Source organism: Bufo bufo, chromosome 4 (assembly GCF_905171765.1).
Source record: "Bufo bufo chromosome 4, aBufBuf1.1, whole genome shotgun sequence".
Taxonomy (NCBI): Eukaryota; Metazoa; Chordata; class Amphibia; order Anura; family Bufonidae; genus Bufo; species Bufo bufo.
This window is the reverse complement of record NC_053392.1, coordinates 394,910,156-394,935,944: the sequence shown is the minus strand read 5'-3', so window position 1 is coordinate 394,935,944 and position 25,789 is coordinate 394,910,156. Positions and strand designations below refer to the sequence as shown.

The 25,789-nt window shown below is 41.8% G+C and overlaps 1 protein-coding gene across 5 annotated transcripts in view; it reads right to left on the bottom strand.

Annotated features, from left to right (window-relative positions):
• Positions 1-25,789, bottom strand: part of HIVEP2 (HIVEP zinc finger 2) — a 216,231-nt gene that overhangs the window by 138,182 nt on the left and 52,260 nt on the right. For all 5 annotated transcript variants that reach the window (XM_040429257.1, XM_040429252.1, XM_040429253.1 and 2 more), the window contains one exon: positions 14,646-14,772. The gene's annotated coding sequence lies outside the window, so the exon portion shown is untranslated. The remainder of the gene's footprint in view (positions 1-14,645; positions 14,773-25,789) is intronic.

The window sequence follows — 25,789 nt, the reverse complement described above, 5'->3', positions numbered from 1 at the left end:
ATTTGGAGGACTACTCTTTATTGATGAACAGATTAGGACACTGTGATTTTTTTTTTTTTCAGGTTAAGAATTACTCCTCTGTCCTGCGGATTCTTGCTTCAGTGTTGAAACGCAGAATATGGCGTTCCAAAAAGGTAGAAATGGCTGAATAGCAGAATCTTTCACTTCAGTCCTACATCAATAAACCAAATTTATATGTTGCACTACTGTATCGCCGCTGTATAATGATTGCGCAAGGTTTGAAGATAAAACAAACACATCCATAAATCCAGCTAGTTATGCAGGCAGGAAGGAGCCTGTGCCCATGAGGCCGCAGACAAACTGTGTTTTTGCTTTTCTTGTCAAGCTAAAAATACAAGCGCTAATTATTTTTAGCTCCAGGACCAAGAAATACATTCACATTTCTGTTTCTTGCACATGTTCTGTCAGTCTGCTGCGGCACTTGTCAAAGCTGTCCTCAGGCACCCCTACCCATATCAGTTGTATAAGAAATTGAAGGTGTCTGTAGGTAAATTCAGTAGACGGCTACCAATATTGTGTCTACTAGGATTAAGAAGATGTATAAGCATCAACATGTAAGAGACGTAAAACACGATGGTATTATGTCACTGCTTTCATAAAGGTATACTGTATGCACGAGAATGAATTTGTAGTTTGCGCCTTATTTATCAAACGGTGCACACTGTTTAATAAATCTGTAATGAGTTTGTGGCTAATTTTTACACATTTGATAAATTTGTCTTACAGCTACTAACCCATGGCCACTTTCCCATTCACTTTTTAAAATAGCAAGAGTGGTGTAAAATCAAAAAGTCACAATTTTCACAACATAAGGTTTCAAATATTTAGTATCAAAAGAACATTTTCGCGCCAGTTTTTTTTTTTTTAAGAGCAAAGGGAACGATGAATTCCCCCTTGTATCTCCTTAAAGGGGCATTCCAGAGGAAACAAATAAGCTTTTCCGTGGGCTGTAAATGCTTTAAACAAATATGGGCGGCTCACTGGTTGGCACTGGTGCCTTGCAGCGCTGGGGTTCTAGGTTCGGATCTGACAGGACAGCATCTGCATGGAGATTGTATGTCCTCCCTATGTTTGCGTGGGTTTCCTCTGGGTACTCTGGTTTCCTCCCACACTCCAACGACATACTGTACTAATAGGTAAATTAGATTGTGAGCTCCATTGGGGACAGTGTGATGATAATGCCTGTATACTGGCCTGACCTATCCCCCACCACTGCCATTCCAATGGTGCACTTCAATTCCTGCTTCTGTCTCAACACAGCAGAAAATTGATGTGAACGTCGCTCAGTCAAACACTGGCTGATCCTTGGGTCATCCTTGAAGAGGGTGAATGACTAAGCATAACCTCTATTATTTTATTACAGAATTTGCAGCCTGTGGGAAATCTTTTTTATTCTACTGGAATGCCCCTTTAAGTTGAGAATAAAGAATTCAATTAGGGATCTGTTTATTAACTTGTAATGTAAAGTACATGTATTTAGGATAAATCCATATAAATAAGTTATATTTGTCTAATTTATTCAAGCAATTACATTTGTTGCTGTTAGTGGAAAACATTGAGGCTCAAGAGTATGTCATCCTTCATTTATGTGTTCCTGAGTGTTTTTGTAGAATGCTGAATACTCATTTATTGGTAATCTTAAAGGGGTTAGCCCATCTAGGACATTGATGGAGTATCGCTAGGATATGCCATCAATGTCAAATAGGTACAGGTTCCACCTCTGGCATTCAATCCTATGTACAGAACAAGGCCTCCCGAAGTCAAGTAGAGTAAACCACACATGCACAGTATGCTCTCCATTTATGGGAGTTCCAAAAAAAAAGTTGAGTGAGTGTATATTCTAAATGGCAACATGGCTTCCAAAACTCCCTAGTTGTCCTTACCATGCTTGAGTGAGGAAGGAAAGGGCAGAGGTCAAGCTGTTACTTCTGTAACCTTGAAAACACATCTTACCTTCTGCACCCTTGCTTCCTGCATAATAAGGACATTGGCCTCATTTATCTAAAGTGTCTAATAAAAAAACAAAAACATTATTTTTATGTTGACCCCTATTAGACCATGTTCACCCAGCCATGACTGGTCTGACTGATCCAAACATCACCAATGGAGCACATTAACTTATTAAAGGGTGTGGGATGCTTTGATGCAGTAAGGATAAGAGCAGTCAGACCTACTGATGGAAACTCTGGATGGCAAGAAGAACTGCTTCTACTGCTCTAGAAACAATGCTAGTCTTTAAAAAGTAAAAAAAGAAAAGTAGTCTATTAAAATTTCCTAATCGTTCACCTGCTGGTATGACACTACAATGTACTCATTTTCTCAGCCTTCATTTCTTCTTGACTCTTCACATTTGGCAAGTCAAACAATACTCCACCCTCATTAACTTGTATTGCTTATCTGAGAAGAAACTCTGAGTAGCAACATAAGACGGACTATAATGGGCACTGACTTTTTCAAGCTAACTGATCCATTTACATTTTGGTAAATATTTTAAGTACTTTTAAATATAGATTATCATAAATAGGTATCTCGAAGCAAAGAAAAATTTAGCTAGAAAAATATGGGCCCCATGCTCCTCACTCAGTCCACACCCCACAAAACTAGCAGGACTTTTTCTTCTTACTCTTTGGGCTGTTGATGTTGTTAGCAAGCTGAGGTTTTTGTAAGTGATCCAGGTGACATGCAGTGGAAGAGCATCCTTGTCTGAGGAACACTAGCTCCCTTGTCTCCTGTTACAGAGGTACTTCTGTTCATCTGTATGGCGAGTAGCTGGAGAGTTGTGGCAGGGTGATAAAGTTGTAAGACTTCAACAGAGAAGACTTTGGTTGATTTTACACCTAGGCCTCCACTTTCCCTGTGTCATGGTTTTAATCACTACTTTCTGCTCTTTTCTTTCCAGAAATATGTGGTCAGGAAAAGATAACTTGTCTGAAAAACAGCTGTTCATATATTTATATCACTGAATATATATTTGGATTTCAACTGAACTGTTAATCCAAACTATGTAAAAAATGAATGCTAATGTAATACAATAATCACTTTCAGAAATAAATGCAGGAAATATTCACCGCTCTAAAGGGAAAATCCTAAAACTCTTCATGGCTATTAGTAAGTTAAAGGGGCTGTGCAAGCATTATATATTGATGACCTACCCTCAGGATACATCATCAATATCTGATCAGCGAGGGTCCAACACTTTGCACCCCCGTCATTCAGCTCTTTGAAGAGGAGTTGGCGCTCTATGCGGCGCTGCTTCCTTTTCATTACATTGCATGTCATCTCCCTTGTAGCTGCAACACAGTGTAATTACAAGTACTCTCTTCATTCAGGTGAATGGAGCAGGTACGTGTAATTACACTGCACTTCCGAGATTGCAGGCAAGGAGCGTCACCTCCTCTTCAAACAGCTGATCGGTGGGGGTGCCGGTCGTCGTGAGGATAGGTCATCAATATATACTACTTGTACAACCCCTTTAACATTGCTTACCAAATAATACATGTAATAAATTAGTATGGGGGTGAACGAGTAGGTTGGAGTTTTTGTACGCCTTATATTACAGAAAACATGATAAATGACTAAAGGGCTCTTTCACACCTGCGTTGTTTTGTTCCGGCATAGAGTTCCGTCGTCGGGGCTCTATGCCGGAAGAATCCTGATCAGGATTATCCCCATGCATTCTGAATGGAGAGAAATCCGTTCAGGATGCATCAGGATGTCTTCAGTTCCGGAACGGAACGTTTTTTGGCCGGAGAAAATACTGCAGCATGCTGCGCTTTTTGCTCCGGTCAAAAATCCTGAACACTTGCCGCAAGGCTGGATCCGGAATTAATGCCGGATCCGGAATTTAGCGTCCCGGCAGCCATGGTAACCATTCAGAAAAAGCTAAAGTCCTCTTTGCCATGGTAAAGTGTAGTGGGGAGCGGGGGAGCAGTATACTTACCGTCCGTGCGGCTCCCGGGGCGCTTCAGAGTGACGTCAGGGCGCCCCACGCGCATGGGTGACGTGATCGCATGGATCACGTCATCCATGCGCATGGGGCGCTCTGACGTCATTCTGGAGCGCTCCGGGAGCCGCACGGACGGTAAGTATACTGCTCCCCACTACTACTATGGCAGCCAGGACTTTAATAGCATCCTGGGTGCCATAGTAACACTGAACACATTTTGAAGACGGATCCGTCTTCAAATGCTTTCAGTTCACTTGCGGTGTTACGGATCCGGCGGGCACCTCCGGCAAATGGAGTGCACGACGGATCCGGACAACGCAAGTGTGAAAGAGGCCTTAATGTCAGATATAGAGGTTAAATGGATTCTGTCATCAGAAATGAGCCCTATAAGCTAAACATATGGCGATGTCCCTTGTAAAACACTGAATCCTAAAGTGAGTTTATCAAATGCCCCTGTGGCTCTATATTCATAAAAAAGAGGTCTATATCACCTGTCAATCACTTCAAAATGTGTCCAAGGGGACGTCTCATGGTGAAAGGTGCCCGGCTGCAGCCATCTCGTTTAGGTGCCCAGCGCCGCCTTCTGAGCTGAAATCGCCGCCCTCCCTTTCATTCGATCCGCCTACCTCAGGTGACTAACCTTCCTTGTGCCCAGCCGTGCCCAGCCACGCCAGCCTGTGAAGGAGCCCAGCACCGCCTATGTCTCCTCCTTTCATCAACCGATAGATAGCGGACAAGAATAGTCATTTTCTAATAAGTGCCGGCGATGTGCGGAACGCACATTGCAGGTGTCCGTGTTTTGAGGATCCGCTGATCTGTGGATCCGCAAAACACACACGGATGTGTGAATGGACCCTTAGTCTGTCAATGATGGTCAAAGGATCTGTAATTACCTTATAATACCAGGTTTCATTAATATCCTCTGTCCCTTACCACTGCTCCCTTAAAAGACAGTTGCTATGACTCATCTGTCTCTGGCTAAGAAGACGGGAAGACGGAGGGGCGGATCTTCACACTGCATGCCTGCATTAGGCTTCAGAGTGAGGAGGCGTGTCTCTCGGTAATCTAATCTGATTGGCTGGCAGGGAGCTGCTGGCTACAACAAGTGTGTATGTGACCTGAGGGAATGCAGTTTCGGCCTCAGAGAACTGGCAGAGGAGACATCTTGAGAAGGTCCTCATATTGTAAATGTTTAAACAGCCGTAACTAAGAGAAAAACTCAAGGAAAACAGTGGTATGTGAAGAAACTAAAGATTGCTTTATGCACAATGCTGCTGCAGCAGTAACATATGCTAAAATAGATTTTTTGATGAAAACATGACAGTTACCCTTTAAAGAGGACCTTTCACGGGTCCGGACATTATAATTTAACTAGTGGATTCTGTGGGGCATACTTATGGCATATTACAGTGCTTACTATTTTTTGTATCCTGATCCGTCTGACAAATGCATTGAAATGCCGGATCCGTCTCTCCGGTGTCATCCGGAAAAACGGATCCAGTATTTATCTTTTTCACATTTTTTGGTGGTCTGAGCACTTGGGGCCGGATCCGGCATTAATGTATTTCAATGGGGAAAAAATGCCAGATCCGGCATTCCGGCAAGTGTTCTGGAATTTTTTACGGAGATAAAACCGCAGCATGCTGCAGTATTATCTCTGTCCTGAAAAGGCAAAAAGACTGAACTGAAGACATCCTGATGCATCCTGAACGGATTGCTCTCCATTCAGAATGCATTAGGATAAAAGTGATCAGTTCTTTTCCGGTATTGAGCCCCTAGGACGGAACTCAATGCCGGAAAAGAATAACGCTAGTGTGAAAGTACCCTAACAAGTACAGGTGGAAAAACAAGACTATTGTGGCTTTTCAAATACTCAGAATTCTCGTTATTTTTGGGAACACCCTGTGGATTTTCTGTGACACCAGGGCAAGCAATTGAAGACTGATTTACTGTAAATGCTGACCTTGGCTATAATCTCACATGTAACTCGATTTAAGCTGGTATCCTAAAGGGGTTTTATGACACCCTCCCCCATCCCCATGCAATTTTATGTATGTCCCTAAAAGTGCTCAACCTAAAGAAAAAAGCCACTTACCTACTCCACCTTGGATTGGAATCAATAGAGTCAGGGCCCTCAGCACTGGAGCTTAGTGTTGGTGAACCAGTTAAGTGGCCTTTTTTTTCTTTGGTGGATCGTAATGAAAATTGCTGTAGGGGTCGGACAACCTCTTTAAGGTTTATACGCATGTGATTTAAATATGTAATAGTAACCAGGAATTAACGAGAGGACCATAAATACACATCAAAAAGAAATAACGATAAAAACAACAGCATATTAAAGGGGTTGTCCACGTTATTTTTGCTGATTACCTATCCTCAGGATAGGTCATCGATATCAGATGACCCCCGCCGATCAGCTGGTTGAAGAGAAGGCTCTTCTCTTCAATATCGCAGCGCTGAGTAGGTGTAATTACAAGAAGCCATTCCATTCATTTCAATGGGGCGGCTCGTTCTTAAATAAGTGTATAGGAAGGAGCCGCCCCATACAAGTGAATGAGATGGCTTTTTGTAATTACACCTCCTCACCGCCACTGTTGCGATGGTGAGCAGGTAAACAATGAAGGGAAGGCTGCGCTGGCACGGCAGGCAGCCTTCTCTTCAACCAGCTGATAGGCGGGGGTGTCAGACCCCCACCGATCTGATATTGATGACCTATCCTGAGGCTAGGCCATCAATAAGAATAACTTGGACAACACCTTTAAATTATTTATGCACAATGTTTTAGAATATGAAAACAGAAATGCAGCATAATTTGATTCACACAGTGAATTCACACATGTATGCAGACCAAGGCAAAAATATATTACCGCAAAGTGCATAGGCATGAACAGTTTTCTGGTAGCCATTATATTTTTACTGAAAGGGCACAGCAAACTATCAGTTTGCATCCATTCATTTGTATTTTTCAATGCAATATCCCTGCTCGTTTCCATGGAGCTAAACCTCTCATGTTGTAAGCTAGCAAGAAAACAATGTGTAAGCCCTCACTTCCAAGCTCGACATTGTATCCACATTATCTTTTTTAGAATGCATCCTGCTCTAACCATTGCTATATATGCAAGTGGTAAAATCATTGTATATATACAATTTAAGCATCTGCACTGGCAGTTCAATTGTCTTCATTAGGCAGAAACAACAAATTTAATTTCTAAAAAACACCCTTTTAGGTTCTTTTCACACCATGTTTGAGGCCCACAAGAAACCTCTAATTTCTTATTGCAAAAAATACCATGCAACGTTATACCAATTGTATACTATTTCATGACTGATCCTTTGTTTCTTGCCACTACGCTGTAACAAGTGTAACCGCGTTCCTAAATGTATGGCTGTATGTCCAGAATACAGCCGCATACCTTAGAAAAGTTATAAAAACTCCAGTGTTGCATGGTAATTAGGGCTGAAGTGCCCGCTGAATCGCATTCTTGGCAAATCTTTGATTGACATAAATGACACCACCTACATCATCCACAGGCCTCTCCAAACGCAGTTTGGTACATAAGTAATTTAAAAATGAAACCTCTGCCGACAGTAGGGAAGTCATAATGCGCTTGACGCAGTTCACTTAATTAAGGGCCATTGTGCCTGTTCTACCCAGCAGGGTTAGAAAATCATTCTAGTTCATTCTGCCAGAGTCTTGGTATTTCTCAAGTGGTTAGTGTGGTTATAGCACTATCTAGAGGTGTTAAGTTGTATTACACTTTGTTTTTCCTATTACAAAGACTACTGCATTGTGGGTGGTGCACTGCATTGTGGGAGTGCAAAGCATCCTGGGAGAGAGAAGCCTCCAGTCTCCAGGACACAACAGCAGAGCTGTTCTTTTGCATATCTCCTTCTCAAACTCAACCATCCTTGTAAAAGCATATCTGGTGAGAGGTCTACCTTTCTTTCAGGGACATATGTTATGCAGAGCTGTTCAGCTAGTTGTAATTGTTACTCAGGGAGTTGTTACTACTGTTAGCTAGACATGTAATCTTATGTACAGGCAGCCATTTTACTATGTGCTTCAGTGTTAATGCAAATGTTATAGTATATGCTATCTATACTTTATACTTATAAATTGCTATTTGTATTCTTGTAGTTTTACCAAACAATCCTGTTTTACCAGTAAACAAGTTACACTATAAAGAACAGTCCCCTTACTTGGAAGACAGGAATGGTTTATGCTGAATGTCAGACTGCACACTGTGTGAACGTGTATGAAGACAGAACGGTGCATGTGCACCAAACTAGATTTGGAGCGGTATCTGCATAACCAAGGAGGTGGCTGTCACTTCAATCTACCAAAATGGGGCCTGGTTACAACTTGTTCAAAAGTCACTTGAGAGTCATGCATTGGCTAAGCAGACACTTCAGATGTAATTATCATAAAGCACTGGAGACTTTGTTTTTTAAGCTGTGTGGATGTAGTCTGAACACATAGCCGTAAGCTTAGAAAAGAGCATACATTTTTTATAGTTTGCTAGGAACAGTTCTTAGTGCTAAAACCTCTTAAAGGGGCTGTCCAGTTTCATGATATTGATGACCTATGCTTAGAATAGGTCATCAATATCAGATCGGTGGGGTCTGACTCTCAGTAGCCCTCTCTATCAGCTGTTTGAAGAGGCTGTGATGCTAGTGCAAGAGCTGCATTCTCTTCGCTGTTTACATTGTAGTGGTGGTGGAGGGTAATTACAACATCCTCTCTCATTCACTGTAATGGGACAAACAGCTGTAAATTACACTGCACCACCACTACAGGTGTAGTCATGCAGGTAAACATTAAAGAGAACGCAGCTCGGGCACTAGCACCACAACCCCTTCAAACAGTTGATCAACAGGGATGCAGAGAGTCGGACCTCCACAAATCTAATGACTTATGCTGAGGATAGGTAATGAATTTGATGAAATACAAAATACAGAGACAGACAGAGAAATCCGGTGTGGGTCTTACTGACCTAAATAGGAAACATATACAGCTAAACACTGATCGCTGCAGGTCTGGTGCTCCACACTAAAGAAATGGTGCATTCTTGCTGTTTTTCTGTAGGCGTGGTACTGTCATAAATTCCATTATCAAAAACATCAGAGCACAAAATGGATCATATGCGCCAGTTCTATATCACTAAAGATGAGGAAGGAAGTAAAAAAAGGCAACACTACAAAACAAACTAGTGAGGTTATCCAACATACTCTACGCAAATACCGAGACACGTTTTATTTGAATGGCACATATGCATTGTGTTTTAGCCATGCAAGAATTGATCTGTGAAGGCTCTGGTGAGTTTTGTGTATTTAGTCTGTTAACAAATGTCCCCACAATAACTACAGTCAAGATTGTGTAAACGTATCAGTGGAAACATCAATACTTTTAATGTTTCCTTGGCTAATTTTGTACTTCCGAAAGGCCGTCTGGTGCTAAACTGCATCATGAATGGGTTTGTTTCCATAGTGCAGATGTTCTGGAGAATGGTTTCCTAGTTAAACTTAAATATTTCAAGCTTTATTATTCTAATAACAATTCATTTTAAGATTATAAACTCATGGGATAATTATTCTTGGAGAAGTTGAAAAGAAAATAGAAATTTGCACAATTTTCAAAAACATTGACAAACTGAATAAACAATGCAATAAGCACCAAATGCTTGCACGCCATTGACACTCAATTACTACCCATAGGTCTAAAATAGATTTTTGTCACTAGTGACTTATGTCTATATATTTCCTTAACATCCGTAAAGTGAGGAGATAATTAAAGCTGTAGGGGATTCTCAAGAGTTTCCCTGTAGCTTATAATAATCATGACGATGTAACAACATGGCAGAATGGCACGTAAAACTGTTTTTGAAACCATAGTGAAATTGAATATGAATGTAGTTATCACATTTAAAAAATCCATCGGCTGAATACATATGCTGTTTGGGGCAGCCTATATTCTGAAAACGCAGCACAGACATAGCCTGTTGTAACCTGTGCAATAACATTCCAATTATGGGGTGTCTAACTTTTGGGACCCATCGATCCAGAGGAAAAAGAAAGCAATTTCCCTTCAACAGTGCTTACGGATTGTTGATAAAGGCTGAATGGTGAGCTGCCACCACATAATTATCCAATGGGAGCTGTTCCCTAAAATAAGTGAGTCACCTTTTCTAAGTTCACAATGTTATTTAGTTTTCTGTGAAAGGGATTAATGGTTAAACCCATTAAGCAGACAATTGTTATATGATATTCTATGGTGCCAGAAAAACGTGGAATGAGCTTCGTATGCAATGATCATTTCTGTTACCATAATGTAACCTGACAAGGTGTATACATAAACTATGTGACCAGAAGTAAGAACAACTGATAGGAAAACGCTTTGTGCCCCAAAATTATCAATAAAAATTGCTGCAACGTTTTTAAAAGTTTCATACTAGCTTTTACAGATCTGGGAGGCTGTTCCGTTTGGAGATCCGGCCAATATGCAGAGAATTGGCCGGACAAATACTGCTATGCACATATGCGTTTTTATTCTGGCCGGTTGCCGGGATTCTATTCAGGATGGGCCTTCCGGAGAACTCTGCCAGCAGTGTGAAACAGTCCTCCGGTAGGTTTGTAGATGAAGAAAAGACAGATAGTTCTGTGTTTCAATGTTTCAAGATGTTAGAGACAGCGCACAATCACTGGGGTTTTATTGTAGCGCACGAGTGATGTCATAGGATGAGGCATATAGGTGGGTGTTGCCAGCATGGAGATGGTACTGAATACCATATTTGCTGATAATCTGTCCAATAGGGGCTGTGTAGAGAGAAAAGAAGAGAGGACCTAGGACTTAACTCTGTGGAACCCCAACAACAAGAGGAAGTGGAGCTGGCAAATGAGACATTAAAAGAATGGTCAGAGAGCTTATTTGTTCTGTACGACATAATTATTTTCTAATATGTGGCCAATAAGATATTTCTTGATACCAATACATGAAACATACAGATGTTTAATTTTAGACAGTACAAACTTAAGGTGGCCATATACATAAAAAATAGATGATTTCAACTAAAAAACAAATGTTCATGGGCTGAAAATTAAAAACGATAGATCGTTTTAACAGAACAATGACGGAATATTATCTGAAAAGAAGTAGGCCGTGTTTAATATTTTCATTTCATATTTTCATTTATATTCGCCCGGTTCCATCAGAGGTATGACCAGTTCGAACCATTGTAACTGCCAATATTCACAAAAATATGTATATTTCAACATTTGTTCAACCATCAACCAACTTCTATCTAATGTGTATGGCCACCTTTAGACTAGACAAAAAATGTGCAAGATTTATTACAGTAGCTGATGCTGGATGACAAAACTGGTGCACCTTTAGACTGCCTCGTCTAAGTCAATATGACCTATTAGTTGGCTTACTTTACTCCAGAATTTGGAACCAAAATGTTGGTGCATTTTTTGGCGCATTGCTCACCCAACACCCAATTCCAAATAGGTCACTCTTGTTGAAGTCATTAAAAATGTGTCTAAAACACATGGTGCAAACCAGGTATGTCAGTTTTTGCCACATTTTCATTAGTAAATCTCTCCCACAGAATCTAGTGACTTCCAAGAAGAACTTGGTTGAGTTATTACTGACAATATAAATGAAAACCAAAAAGATAATCATTTAAAAACAAAAAGAAAGTCTCTGTGCAGCACATTTGTAATGCATAATCTGTTATATTATTATCTCGGCAGATGACAATTCCACCTGGGAAAGCTTATTGTGTTCCATATCATAACAGAATTATACATGACTCACAGTATTAGTATTACACATTTCACAGTCATATCGCAGTAACATGACTAACAGCCGATTCAACTGTAAAATACAACTGGCTCTACTACAAAGAAAAGCATAAACCTTACTATTCACCAAGTGCATTAAAACATTTAAATAAAACTACAGGACAGATGTAGCTCCCGTTACTAGATCCTTTAATGTCACGTATCATGGTCTGCTTAAGAGAATTGAGACTCCACATAAGACTGCCCACAATCGTTTGGGAGAACTAGAAAAGGTATATATGGACAGTACATGACCAGTACAGAAGCCTTGTAACATCAGAAGACCTTACAACTTGTGCACCACCCCATGGATTACTTAAGACCAATGCAGCTTCAAGGTTTATTTACTAGAAGTGAATTCTAAGAATAGATCTCCAAGTGTGTTCATTTACAGTGCAATAACAGCAGGACCACTGTGTAAAGCTAAATAGGAAAAAGCAGGATTAGAACCATGATCCCAAAGATGCTCAGACAATCTGAAATATAGGCATACATGTCATTATACATTATAAAGTGGTTGTTGATTTGTCAAAAATTATATAATTGCTACATTTAATATCATATATCAATTATGTCAATATCAGCAGACTAGAGCTAAAGCTAGCTATGAACTGAAGAGAAAAGGGAGCGGAACCTGACAACTGGAGACAATCAGGAGGTAGCCCAGCTGTCCACTGACAGATGTTGGGAGAGGAATGGGGCATGTTAGAATTAAACATCCTTTGCTCCACTGGGAAATAAGGCTCCAGATTTGGCTTTTTGAAATTGGATTTCTGACCGTTGGTCTGCGGTTGCTGGAACTTTCTGAGCCGCGTCAAGGGCACATTGCATTAAGAGAAGGAACTGTGGTGAGCGTCCTTTTATTATGGTTTTGCAGTGTTGTGTAATGACAGAGACCCTGATTCCATCAATGTATAAGTTCGTGGATGTCTTGCTGAATTGTAGTCTTCACACTCTATCAGGCTGAGCAAAAACCAAGGCAGGAGTCATCTCTATGCCATTCATACACTGCCGAGCCCTTGATATTCAGGAGCAGCAGGCTCCCCCAGTTTACCCACTGCAGATTGACTGCTTTCTTCCCATCTATGGGGAGAACGTTTTCAATCAGTAAGGAGATGGCAGAAGGGCTTGCCTCTTATGTATACAAGGACCCACCACTTATATCTTGCTGTGGTAAATAAAATGTGATACAGCAAGACATCCATTAAGTTATAATCAGAGAGGAATCAGGGTCCCTGCCATGACATTATGATGGCCTCAGATCATGAAGCAATAGGTTACTTTCACACTCGTGTTTTGGCTTTCAGTTTGTGAGATCCGTCATGGGCTCTCACAAGCGGTCCAAAACGGATCAGTTTTGCCCTAATGCATTCTGAATGTAAAAGGGTCCGCTCAGAATGCATCAGTTTGCCTCCGATCAGTCTCCATTCCGCTCTGGAGGCGGACACCAAAACGCTGTCTGCACCGTTTTTCTGTCCGCTTGACGAAACTGAGCCAAACAGATCCGTCCTGGCACACAATGTAAGTCAATGGTGACTGATCTGTTTTCTCGGACACAATCTGGCACAATAGAAAACTGATCCGTCTCCCATTGACTTTCAATGGAGTTCATGACGGATCCGTCTGGGCTATGTTACAGATAATACAAACGGATCCATTCATGACGGATTGTAACGGATCCGTCTTTGCAGATCCATGAAGAATCCGCCCAAAACGCGAGTGTGAAAGTAGCCTTAAACTTGGTAAGAGATTCCTGGTAAGAGAACTTTCTAAAATGAACAAAGGCATACCATACATATGCCATTGCACATTATCATGCTTTGCAGTAATATTAAAGAAACCCAAAAACGCTCCTCCTAGCACAGCACTAACAAAAAAAAAAATATATGGACAAAACATATTCTTTAATATACCACCCTCATCTCGTTTCCAATCCACCCATCCTATTCAAATATAACTATATGCAAAAAAGTATACAATGTCTTATTTCCAACAAAAGTAATGTCCAAACGCGGTGTGGACCCAGCCTAACACTTTACTTATTTTTAATTCTTATTTTAGCAGTTGTTACGGCAGTGGGTGTGGAAACACAGTGTCAAGAAACAGATTCGAATTTGAGCTGCTCCTAATGGAACCACTAGGCCGCTAGCTCCTGGAGTAGTCTCTGTATGATTGACAGCTGACCACTGGAGTCAAGAGACACTAATGCATGGCACCAAGAGGCCAGGCAAAATAGTAGCCAGGGACAGGCAGAGTACATGCAGCACAGTGATCAGTCCAATGTCAGGGTTGGCAGTGAAGGGTCAATAAGGAGGTCTGACATAGGTCAGGTCAGGCAGTGGAAAGTCACAATCTAGGAAACAGGCAGAAAGTTGGTACATGGGTAGAAAACAAACAGCAAGCCTTCCCAGGATACTAAAAAGCTAGGATACTTATTGCTCAGGCACAGGGGAAGGTGCCTTAAGTACCAAGATGTAGCCAGTCATAGCCTGGAGCAGATTAGGGTGCACGCACAAGTCCTTTAGGAGTCGGAGAGACTGGGCACTGTAGGGGCAGAGGAAGACAAGCCTACTAGGAGGGACAGAGCAACCCTGGCTTTGGGGCCTGCCGAGAAAAGGAGACGGGTCTGCACCATTGGAGCACAGAAACCTGGAACCAGAGAGTCGAGCAGTGGCAGCCGTAACATCCTTTTAAATAACCTGCAACATTTATAAAATACTCCAGCTCCACGTGGTCCTAAACACAATTGCTTTTGACATTCCATCTGTTCCTAAACATTATCTATGAACTCTCTTTATTTTTAAGATATTGGTCAGCTATAATAAAATGTACATACTGGTTTAGGTGAAATATTCTTCAGCCTCAAGATATCCAAGCAGCCTAGAAGTCTTGCAGGTCATAGTAACAGCCAGCCGTGAATTCTGGGGAATACGTCTTTATATTTCCAAGAAATGTACAGGCAGCTGGAAAGTAAACATACACTTGTGACTAGATTGAAAGAACCATGGGCACAAGTGCGAATACAGTAAATACAAATCTCAGTCCTAGGTGTGTACACGGCATTTCTCAAGGTTCATTCTCATTCTTTACCAGCAGGTCTGTTCATCACTGTGTAGCTTAACATAATGTTCTCCCAAAAACAGCAGCAGTAACATTAGCATTGACGGTCGGTTACATAAAGTAGATGGCATGCATTTATGTTGAAATGAATTCACTGAGAGGACAGGGTTTATATCCTTGTAGCATGTGGTATATACTGTACATACATAAACTTGGTGTCCATAACGCAGCTTGTACAGATGACTGTAAAACAAGCAACAGCTTCCTTGTAGCAAACTTTTATTGGTCCTTATGAGCAAAATAATGAACTGTTAGGGGTTGCAAGAATTTCTGAGTTTACAGGTGCCTACCTGCAGAAACAACACCATTCAGATTTACAGAACAGATTTTTTTGTGTGGCAGAAATACCCTTAAAGCTCCATTTTATAATACATGATCTTGGGCACTCTGAATGTGAATCAGTGATCTTCAATGCATTATTACAGAAATACAAAAGTTGACGTCCACCTCCATGAAAACCTTGTACATATTTCAATCTAGTAAGATCCTAGTCATAGCAGAAGCGCACTATTTAGTCCATTTTTGAAACTACTACAATAAGATTTTGGTTGGGGTGATACCAACAGCTTTGGCAGAAACAGCTGACGTTCTTATTAGTGATTAGAGGAGCATGAACCAAACTAGGAATGTAAAAGGTTGATTTAACCCCTCTGACCCTACGGTTTACCCTTGGTGTAGAGTGGCACCAGAAGATACCACTTATCGCTGCTCCCATTATAGAATGTACATGTTAATTTGGTTAATGGAAATTGGCCTATTTATGGCACAAATACACTAAGCATACATAATCCAAGAAGCACAGTTAATGTGGTGGTTTCACTTTAAACTTTTCAAAGTAATTGAGAAATGTCCAAAAGTCAGAAGCCAAGAGAAGCAAGGGGAGTGCCCCGGCTGCTAACTTTTACCATTAGACGTGTGTTTACTTTTGGTTATGCAATAGATTAGGGATTTTCCAGTCATTGCCCCTTAGATGAAGCAATAAAGATACTGCAGATAATTACACCATTGTTAGCAGGGAAAGCACATTCCTCTCGCAATAACCACACTACTCCAATAAAAAGGCATTTTGTACTTCAGCCTTAAGTCACCACTTCAGTCCGTTGCTTCACATTTCCTTTTACGGAACTTTTAAACTTTTACCTATGGCCATAACATGTGGAGCAGTTATCTACTGCACAAGACCTGTGGCAATATAAGAGTATGACAGGAGCCAATGGCCTGAAAAACAGGTACAAACCCAATATACATTAAAGTGTGTGTATATATTTGATATGATTTTGTAGTTTTGTGTTCAGTATTTGGTGTTTAATGGTTATTATGATGTGTAAATGTTATAGAGGTGAGGTTATTGGCACTAGAGATGAGCGAAGCGAGCTTCAGATGCTACATCCGAAGCCGCTTCTCTAAAAAAATTTGTTATAATACTGTACGGAGATTCGTCTCTGTACAGTATTAGAATGTATGGGCTCCGATGAGCCAAAGTAAGTTATTCACGAAGTTGCGCGAGACTTCGTTGAATAACTTCAGTAATTGATTATTACAGTGAAATATAGAAACATAGAATGTGTCGGCAGATAAGAACCATTTGGCCCATCCAGTCTGCCCAATAAAGTTTTGAAGTGAAAACCCACTTCAAAACTTGGAACCGAATTCGGCTTTGGTTCCGAGTGGTGCCTTGGAACCGAAGCAGAGTTCGGTTCCAAGGTTTTTCACTGTAATAATCAATTACCGAACTTATTCAACAAAGTCTTGAGCGACTTTGTGAATAACTTACTTCGGCTCATTGGAGCCCATACATTCTAATACTGTACGGAGGGGAATCTCTGGTCAAACTGTCTGAAATCGGCCATTTTGGCCAATGTTAGTCACATTTGTATGGCTGGCTTTAAAGTTATAGAGAAATCTGCTGTATGCGTCCTCAATATATACATCCCACACAAACTGTATACTCTGCTAGTGACGTCAACAAACAGAACTTTAATTTACTGCTGATTATTTTCCAAGAAAACTGAAAACTAGTAATGAATAGGTTACTTGGCAGAACTATATTATTAGGTAGGCAAACATGAGGTGATGTATTCATACAGTTCAATCCCACAACTCAAACATATACTGCAAGGACAAGGTGTACAGAAAGGGTTGAGTTCAACGGAAAAAAAAACCATAAAATCCAATGAAGCACTAGATAACAACAGATAATAAGTCAGCAGCATCAGTTATAAAGGTGATCACTAATCAGCATTATGTTCTTGACATTCATATATCTAGGAGACGTGACCTACAGTAAATCTCCTTCAAGTATCAGTAGAAACAGTCTGTTGATAATTTTATGTAGAGCTTTTCCAGAATATATATCTGGCGAATGAATAGCTTAAAAGGGGTTTTCTGACCCCCAGCTATTTGATATTGATGACCTATAGGCCATCAATATAAAAATCCCAGAGAACTTGTTTAAAAGCCAATTCTCTAACTGATTATTATTACAGTCAGTCTCCCTTGCTATAGTAGGCAGAATCTACCACAGGGAATGCAGGAAAACATTTACGTGACTTCCAACCTTGAAGTATTAGCAGGCTATAAGCAGTCTTTATTGTAATATATCAGTTCCAACAGGGAGCCTTGTAAGTACCCTTACTCCTTCTATGGTGAGTTTCACACTAGCATTTTTATTTTCCGGTACTGAGTTCCGTCCTATGGGCTCTATACCGGAAAAAAACTGATCAGTTTTATCCTAATGCATTCTGAATAGAGAGCTATCCATTCAGGATGCATCAGGATGCATCAGTTCAGTCCCTCTTGTGATTTTTGGCCGGAGAACATACCACAGCATGCTGTATTTTTCTCTCCTGCCAAAAATCCTGAACACTTGCCAGAATGCCGATTTCCAATGAAATGTATCAGTGCCGGATCTGGCATTAAAATTGCTGCATTGAGGGATCTGTTCTTTAGGTCCGCGCATGGGCATTCCTTTAAATCTGTAAAAAAAAAAAATACCGGATCCGTTTTTCCGGATAACACCTGAGAGACAGATCCGGTATTTCAATGCATTTGTCAGATGGATCCGCATCAGGATTGCCGGCGATGGAACTGCCTGCCGGAATCCTCTGCCGCAAGTGTGAAAGTACCGTTAGGCTTCAAGCACATCTTCTTCAGAGACCCTTTATCAGATTCCATTAAAAAAGCCTGCGCTATTTTGTCAGATAAAGTGCCAGAACCCATGATCCCATTATAAACCAATAGAATCTGTTGGGCACCATTTTTGTTTGTCATTTAACGGACCTAGTGCTCCTGCTTTTTCGTTCGTTCTGCTCCTATAACAGAGCAGAGTGAAGGAGTTAGCAACACAGATGTGAACAAAGACAAGCTACTCCAGCAGCTACATCAAATTCCCATTTTTGTGGAGATCATCAGCTGATCATTATGTAGGCATGTTTAGTTAATAGCAGAAAGAATGCCTTCGTTTGGACAAAAATGACCAGTTTAACTTTTCTAAAACTTCAATAACTGGCACATCACTCTCCGAAGTCCCTTTTTTTTTCTCCATAAATACCCCAGATGAACCATAGCTATAAATAATCTACAGTCAAAGTAGTATTTGCAGTATTGACCAAGACTGGTCTATAGCCAGTGTCTGATTCAACAGGAAATGGCAGTTCTCATAATAAAATTGCGATATGTGAAAGTCACATTTTTCCAGCAGCCCATTTTAGATATGCAACATAAACCTATGTAAACCCCATAAAATCTGTACTTCTGGAGAAACCCTAAAGAAGCACATTTATTGAGCTTTTTATAGTCAACTACCCATTTTTATGGGACACATGGGACACATAGACATACAGACCTATCAACACTATCCTATCCCCAACTTCTTTGAACTGTTTCATGTTTTATTGTATCACAGTAGGCCTAAAGGACGCCTACCAGAAAAATATAAAAGGCCTTGTAAAGCATTTAACGTCACGTGACTGTCACCATCTTGCATCCTATAGATGCCTGCTGTCAGTGGCGTAACTACCGGGGAAGAAGGGGAAGCAGCTGCTTCAGGGCCCGGGCTGCCAAGGGGGCTCGGCGTCCCGGCAGCGTGTGTGACAGTTTATTTACAAGTTCGTTAAATATCGATGTCTTACTGTTCAGGAGCTTCACAGCAGCTGACCAGGCCCCCTCGCTAATGTGATCTAATCTTACTGTTTCCTAAAGTCTTCTGATGTGTCTGGGATTCGAACCCACAACCTCCAAAGTCTGAGTGTATCAGAGGCAAAGCATTTACCCTCACAACCATAAAGGCTGCATTACAACTGAGTGAAAAAAAATGAGACTTCTACTGTTATAGCTGGCTAAGTGTACATCTATACACATGACAGCTGACCCAACACACCCAGCACTGCTATATCTCTATATGACAGCTGTCCCAGCACACTCAGCTCTGCTATATCTCTATAAATGAGCAGCTGTCATGTGTATAGATGTACACTTAGCCAGCTATAACAGTTGAAGTCTCATTTTTTTTTTCAACCAGCAGCAAAGCATCTCTTATGGTCTAGAGGTTAGGTGCTTTGCCTCTGATACAAAAGGTCGTGGGTTCGAATCCCAGCAGAAACCTTTTCTGAAATACAAGCACTGACTCCATATATGGACATACAGGGCGGGACACAGGAAGAGGCTGACATGGAGGTAAGTAGAAGTGTTTATTTTATTTTTTTTAATACCCGACTGTTACTGCCATGGGGGGAGCGGGGGGCACTTGATACTGGCACATGGGGGGGGGGAGAGGCACCTGATACTGGCACATGGGGGGGGAGAGGGGTTGGCACCTGATACTGGCACCTGGGGGGAGGGGGGGTTGGCACCTGATACTGGCACATGGGGGGGAGAGGGGTTGGCACCTGATACTGGTACCTTGGGGGGGGGAGAGGGGTTGGCACCTGATACTGGCACCTGTGGGGGGGGGTTGGCACCTGATACTGGCACATGGGGGGGGGAGAGGCACCTGATACTGGCACATGGGGGAGGCACCTGATACTGGCACCTGGGGGAGGGGGGGAGAGAGGCACCTGATACTGGCACATGGGGGGGAGAGGGGTTGGCATCTGATACTGGCACCTGGGGGGGGAGGGGGGGTTGGCACCTAATACTGGCACATGGGGGGGGGGGAGGCACCTGATACTGGCACATGGGGGGGGAGGGGTTGGCACCTGATACTGGCACCTGGGGGGGAGGGGGGGTTGGCACCTGATACTGGCACATGGGGGGAGGCACCTGATACTGGCACCTGGGGGGGAGGGGGGGTTGGCACCTGATACTGGCACATGGGGGGGGAGGCACCTGATACTGGCACATGGGGGGGAGAGGGGTTGGCACCTGATACTGGCACATGGGGGGGGAGGGGGGGTTGGCACCTGATACTGGCACATGGGGGGGGAGGCACCTGATACTGGCACATGGGGAGGAGAGGGGTTGGCACCTGATACTGGCACCTGGGGGGGGGGAGGGGGGGGGTTGGCACCTGATACTGGCACATGAGGGGGGGGGAGAGAGGCACTTGATACTGGCACTTTTTTTGTGGGGGGGGGAGATGGCACTATGATACTGGGACATGTGGGGGGGGGGAGGAGAGAGGCACTTGATACTGGCACATGATGGGGGGCATTATGGGGGACACTAGGCCGGCAGCCTATCAGAGGCCGGACACTGAGGGGCATCTACTGGGGCACTATATATGGGGCATTTTATACTGGTACATTATGGGGGGCACTAGCAGGAAGGGGGGAGAGGAGGACTATATAGGGGTATTTTATACTGGGACATTATGGGGGCACTATGGGGACATTAGCTCAACTGGGGGCATTACAAGGGGGTATTTTTGCACTGTCACATTATAAGGAGAATTATTACTACTGGGGGGGGCATTATGGTGGGCTTTATTACTCCCCCATGGTATGACCCCCTAGTAGCAGCACCAGCCTCTCCCTGCTCTGCTATCCCTCTGCCCCTTCTCCAAATCCTTATTATGAAATCTTTCTCATTAGGATAAAGCACAACATCAGTTCCGCCGAGCCCCCGGCCAAAGTGTTGAAGTGGCGTCCGAGATCCCCAAGGGTCAAGTAACTGTAAGTTTTCATGTGAAATATGTTTATGTTATACACATATAGCATCCACTGTGCCCCACAATATACAGTATACACTGTGCCAAAGGAGTGGGGTTTACACAGGAGGAGGGAGGTGCGAAGCGCGCTGGAGGGGACCTTACAAATATTTGCTGTGGGGCCCAGTCACTTCTAGTTACGCCCCTGCCTGCTGTGCTTACATCGTCAATACGGAGACAGCCGTGGAGGCCTTCAGTACAGTACTAAAGCATGTAGGAAAGATTACTGTTTATGGCACTTTTACAAGTTTATGTAAAAAGTGGCCAACCCTATTAAGCAACATCACAATTGTCTATAAATTTCTTACTTCAATACTGAGATATGGTCATATATGAGATATGGACTCTTTACAAGAGTTCTCCAGGACTAGAAATACATGGCTGTGTTCTTCCACAAGTAGCATACACTTTAGAGAAATGTTGTAGAGAAATGTGGCCACCCTACTAATTATGGTTGACTACCTCATGTGTATGGGTTTCCACAGGAGGTAAGCCATTATCAGAAGAGTCTAGAGAGAATCTCCATTGACAGAAACATGCATGTTTTCTCAAACCAAGTATGCATGTGTAGAGGGGAACTGGTAAGTCAGGCTAACAGGCAACCAAAGGCGTATAGGCACCTTTAGACTGCTCTATTGAGAGTTCCTGATGACATATCCTGTTATGAAATGTGTCAAGTATAGTGTTTCTTGTGATAATTCAAATTCACATCAATGTCCACACATACAGTACAGACCAAAAGTTTGGACACACCTTCTCATTCAAAGAGTTTTCTTTATTTTCATGACTATGAAAATTGTAGATTCACACTGAAGGCATCAAAACTATGAATTAACACATGTGGAATTATATACATAACAAACAAGTTTGATTACCGCTTTGCACACTCTTGGCATTCTCTTGATGAGCTTCAAGAGGTAGTCCCCTGAAATGGTTTTCACTTCACAGGTGTGCCCTGTCAGGTTTAATAAGTGGGATTTCTTGCCTTATAAATGGGGTTGGGACCATCAGTGGCGTTGAGGAGAAGTCAGGTGGATACACAGCTGATAGTCCTACTGAATAGACTGTTAGAATTTGTATTATGGAAAGAAAAAAGCAGCTAAGTAAAGAAAAATGAGTGGCCATTATTACTTTAAGAAATGAAGGTCAGTCAGTCAGCCGAAAATTTGTGAAAATTTTGAAAGTAAGGGCTATTTGACCATGAAGGAGAGTGATGGGGTGCTGCGCCAGATGACCTGGCCTCCACAGTCACCGGACCTGAACCCAATCGAGATGGTTTGGGGTGAGCTGGACCGCAGAGTGAAGGCAAAAGGGCCAACAAGTGCTAAGCATCTCTGGGAACTCCTTCAAGACTGTTGGAAGACCATTTCAGGGGACTACCTCTTGAAGCTCATCAAGAGAATGCCAAGAGTGTGCAAAGCAGTAATCAAAGAAAAAGGTGGCTACTTTGAAGAACCTAGAATATGACATATTTTCAGTTGTTTCACACTTGTTTGTTATGTATATAATTCCACATGTGTTAATTCATAGTTTTGATGCCTTCATAGTCATGAAAATAAAGAAAACTCTTTGAATGAGAAGGTGTGTCCAAACTTTTGGTCTGTACTGTACATACCGAATGCTAAGATTATTTCGATTGACACAAGTTTACCATGAAATCAAAAGGGGCATGCTGTCAGAATTTCTCCGTAGTGCAGACAGCTTAACTAAATCATATTAGTCTAAACATAAAATACTGCTAAACATCTTAGGGGTTGTTCATAACATATACTGTACTTAGGAGGGAAAAAAAAAGGGCGCAAAAGCATATTACACTACACTTTCCTATCTTGCATAGTCCAGCAAAAAAGGCATCCATTCAACGTATACATCATTAGTGTAAATTACAGTAAACGTGGGACAAAAATGGGATGCTAACACAGTCTAACATTTTTTAAGTACATTAATAGGCTTTTTGTACATATCCTTTACAGTGCTTTTTATGATCTGTATATATTCAATTATTAAAAGCAAAATAGTTCAATGTGTCGCTATTCACCCCTTATGTGCAAAATACTTTTTACAGGTACTGTAGTGCACTCAAATATTAAACTACAAATTTCATATTCTATAGTTTGTTATTGTGGAAAAAGAAATAATTGTTCCAAAGCAATAATACAAAGCATAGTAACTATAAAATACCAAAATCAATATTAGCAGATGGAGATGAGGACAGTGGTTTCACCGGCCTGGCGGATGACCTGAAAATACAGAAGTGTCCTTGGAAAACCACAGTGTTATGGAAACAAGCACAGCACTAAAGAATAAACCAGTAAATACAATACATAGATATATTTTTTTATAATAATTACTGAGGCCATGATGTAAAATGGGGCACCATATTAGTAATTTATCCAAGGTTTCTTTCTTTAATTTGAAATAATGACTTAGACTGCTCTTCTACAGTATGCCACCTCTCTGCAGATCTGTCTGTCCAGATTGACTGCTGGATATTAACACAAGCTCACCAGGATGCCAGTGCAAGGGATTGTGAGTTACAGCTTAGATCAGGGATGGCCAACCTCAGGCTCTCCAGCTGTTGCAAAACTACAACTCCCAGCATGCCCAGACTGCCTACAGCTAGCAGCCTACAGCAGGGCATGGTGGGAGTTGTAGTTTTACAACAGCTGGAGAGCCGCAGGTTGGCCATGCCTGGCTTAGATAATATAATTAAGATAAGAAACTGTGAATTGGTAAAAAAGAGGAATACTGTATTCAGGGGTAAATAAGCCTGAAAGGGGATCTCCAGTCTGTAGAAACTGAAAAACTATCCTTAGGATAGGTCATCAATTTTAAATTGGTTGGGATCAGACACCCCACTGATCAGCTATTTTCAGCAGGCGCTGGAAAGAAAACAATGGATGGAACCAGAAGCCAAAGGCTCCATCACTGTATTGGCTGTGTCGGGGTACGTACTGCTGATTGGGAGATGAGCTGCAGTACACCAGCATGGCTACTCTATGGTGGACGGAGCCTTCCATTTCAGGATCTTAGCTGTATTATGCAGGCTTGGCCACTAGACAGCGGAAAACTGTAAGATTCGAGTTGCAGTACCCCACCAGGGCCACTACACATTGGATAGAAGCTTCTGCTTCTGACTACATCTGCTGTTTTGTTTCAGGTGTCAGACAGTCACCAATATGTTATTGATGATCTATTGTGAGGATAGATCAGCAATAACTATAGGCTGTAAAGCCCCTTGAAGGTTCAGTTTAGTAAAAAAAAAAGAAACGGTGGGACAAGCCCAGTGACGCAAATGTTTATTCACACTATGCATATTTTCTAGGTGGGATTGCGGTTTATGTAGTAGAAAAGTTATTTTGCATTTTATTAATTTAATAATAACATAAATAATTTACTATTACATGTAGTAATGAAATAATAATTCAGTATTTAATAATTTAGCTTGGGAAATGTTATATAGACACTGAAACATAAGCTTTCAAACCTTAGTAATCAGGCACACGTGATCCAATAGGGTGAGAGGGTGATAACCAGACATGGCTTCTAAATGAGTCAAAACAAAACTCACCCAGTAAACATCTAAGCTACTTCTCAAACGTATTGTGTTATCACCTTATCTGGACAGGGAGTTCCCAAGAACTGAAACCTCAGCAATTTACTAAAGTGATTACCCTTGTTTGACCCAACATAATGAGGAAGTTGGTGCATAATTCCAAAAATCAAAATCTATACGATTTCTAAGAGGAACCTGACAGCAGGGTTTTGAAGGAGTTTTGAAGGCTGAACAGAAAAAAAAGGTTGGGAAACAGTCCAGACTGGTACAGTCAGAGAATATAATCGGTGCTCAAATGTGAAAACGAGGAAATAGCCAGTGTTCCACATATCTTTTCTTCTTCTTTTACAGTGCCTTTCTTAACGTTATACCCACAAACTTAAATATATTTTATTGGGATTTATGTGATAGCTCAATAGTGAGGGACGAACCTCTGCCGGGACGGTTCGCGAACGCGATCAAATGTTCGCGAACCGCAAGTTAGCGGCGGGTCCTATTCATTTTAATGGCAGGCGAACCTGAAAAACCTTCAGCTCATATTTGCAGCCAAGAAATAATTACTAGAAGTGCACAAATAGTCACACAACAAGGACAGTGACATACCAGATGTATTATTCGAATTTGCGATCACCATTCATATTTTTTTTCAATGCGAAATATCGGCAATATAATTTTCGCGTATGCGCAAATGCACTATACAGTACCCAAATGCACTATAAAGAAAGTATATTGGTATATAAAACCCCGCTTCAATCTGTTTTTTGGGGGGGGACTGGTATATCACACCAGTAGAAATTATTTGTTCCAATAACGCTTGTCCCTCTATATACCTGCAGTATCGCAGCAGAACCGCACACAACTGCCGCACAATACAAATGCACTATAATATACTTTCTAAGGCCTCTTTCACACTTGCGTTGTCCGGATCCGGCGTGTACTCCACTTGCCGGAATTACACTCCGGATCCGGAAAAACGCAAGTGTACTGAAAGCATTTGAAGACGGAACCGTCTTCCAAATGCTTTCAGTGTTACTATGGCACCCAGGACGCTATTAAAGTCCTGGTTGCCATAGTAGGAGCGGGGAGCGGGGGAGCGGTATACTTACAGTCCGTGCGGCTCCCGGGGCGCTCCAGAATGACGTCAGAGCGCCCCATGCGC